Source organism: Ochotona princeps, chromosome X, assembly GCF_030435755.1.
Source record: "Ochotona princeps isolate mOchPri1 chromosome X, mOchPri1.hap1, whole genome shotgun sequence".
Classification (NCBI taxonomy): Eukaryota; Metazoa; Chordata; class Mammalia; order Lagomorpha; family Ochotonidae; genus Ochotona; species Ochotona princeps.
In genome coordinates, this window is record NC_080865.1 from 72473335 (window position 1) to 72475377 (window position 2043).

The 2043-nt window shown below is 37.0% G+C and overlaps 1 non-coding gene across 1 annotated transcript; it reads left to right on the forward strand.

Moving 5' to 3' along the window:
• The first annotated feature begins 1012 nt into the window (after positions 1–1012).
• Positions 1013–1118, forward strand: LOC118760535 (U6 spliceosomal RNA). The gene has a single exon (XR_004996842.1). It is a non-coding gene; the product is annotated as a U6 spliceosomal RNA (small nuclear RNA).
• The last annotated feature ends 925 nt before the right edge of the window (positions 1119–2043 follow it).

Below are 2043 nucleotides of genomic sequence, written 5' to 3' on the forward strand. Positions count from 1 at the left end.
ATGGCATTCAGCATTGTTCTGCTTTGGTGGTGGTAGAATTCCAGCAAGAATTCTATGCTATGAGCAATCAGCATGTAGTTGCTAATCTTTCTTGTTAGCACTTTGTTTAGTTTTTTCTTAAGATATAGTCAAGGAAAAGATTGACAGCTTTTGGTTTTTAACTAACTTACCTGCTTTTCTCATAGTGAGAACGTGCATGTGTTCCTTCAGATCTCTAACAACTCCTCTAAGAGAAGACGGGGTCTCATTTGTGTAATGGTGAAAAAGTCCAAATGGAAGTTTGGAGGCCATTGGGAAGTGCTTTGATGTGCAAATATGGAAACAGATATTACAAAAGAAGCCAAAGCTATGAGCTGCAAATCAGATGAAGACTAGTGTTCCTGGGGTTCATACTGGGGAGTGTATTTAGGATTGCATAACGCTTCATGGTATCAACGACAGCAGAGAAATAGATGTGATGAAGATAAGTTGTTCTTTGATGTGGCATTGCATTTTTTGGTGACTCTAACAAGCCAAATAGAGAATAGGAGGACCCAAAGATTTGTACTGAATAGTATTAACCCACTCTTAAAATTTGGTGATTAAAAAAAAAAAAACAGGAAATGGAAATTTGTTGATGGTCACTTTGTACCTGTGGCTTTATATTTTTTTTTAATTTTTATTTTTAATTTTAATTTTTTGGTACAATTCCATAGAGTCTGGGGTTCCACCCCCCCAATTCCCACTCCCTGATTTTCCTGTATTGTTACAATAGTACAGTCCTTCATAAGGAGTTATAATTCCATTCCTTCCTCATAATGAAGATGAATAAATGAAGACTCAAAGAAGTTAAAATACAAAGTAAAACATTTTGTGAGTGACAAAATTGGATTTGATCTTAGTTTTATCTTATTCCATAACTCATATGCATTCCATTGTAAGCTTGTGGCTACAGGATTTTTTAACACCATTTTGTAGCCCTGCTAGACTTTTGTCTTCTGGGTCCCTGCTATGGTCACAGAAATAACTTAAGGTTCTCACTTTGGCAACACATACACGAAAAAGGAACGATACGAAGAAAATTAGCAAGGCGCCTGCCCAAGGATGACACACAAATTCATGAAGTGTTCCGTATTTTTAGCATACAGGAGAATACAGGAGCCTAAATTAAGGATTAAAAGGAGCCTATTTATTCCCTGACTGTTACAAACACCTGAAGCTTGGATGACCTGTGTCTGTGTGACACTCCAAGACGAAATGGTGGCTATCTTCACACAGCATCATGGACAACCTCACATTAGAAACATGAGAACAAGAAGGAAATTTACTAATAATTTTGAATACAACTCTCAGAAAGTTCCATTTGTTATTTAAAATGTACCAACTTCACACTCAAAGAAAAGTTAGAATGGATGTGTAAACTACATCAACTTGCCAACACAAACACTTGAGAACAATCTGAACAAGAGATAGTTCCATATCTGATTCTTTATTACAAAGCTCCCACAAATGAAAGTATTGCCATCCATAATTCAGAAAATAAGAGAAATAGCATAAGGGATAAGGTAACAATTATGGGAGCTATTTAGCTGTAAATTAGAGAAGAAGCCAGATTTAACTTTGATTAATTAAGTCTTGGAACAATTGTATTTTTAAAAGAAGATTATTTCATTATTTTTATTTGAAAGGTAGAGTTATCTAGCGAAAAAGAGACACACAGAGAGATCTTCATCAACTGGATCACTCCCCAAATGGCTACAATGGCTGGACCTGAGCCAATCCAAAACTAGGAGTCAGAAGCTTCTTTTGGGTCTCCCACAGGGAAGCAGAGTCCCAAGGACTTGCGTCATCCTCTGCTGCTTTCCAAAGCCATGAACAGGGAGCTAAAGTGAAAGTGGAACAGCCAGGACATGAACTGGTGCTTGTATGGGATGCCGATGCAACAGATGGAAACGCCACAGACTACACTGCACCAGTGACCCTTTGAACTATTCCATAAAATAAATGCTATTATCACTCACTTTGAAGCTAAGGAAAATGAGATGCAACATGTTAAAGTAAATT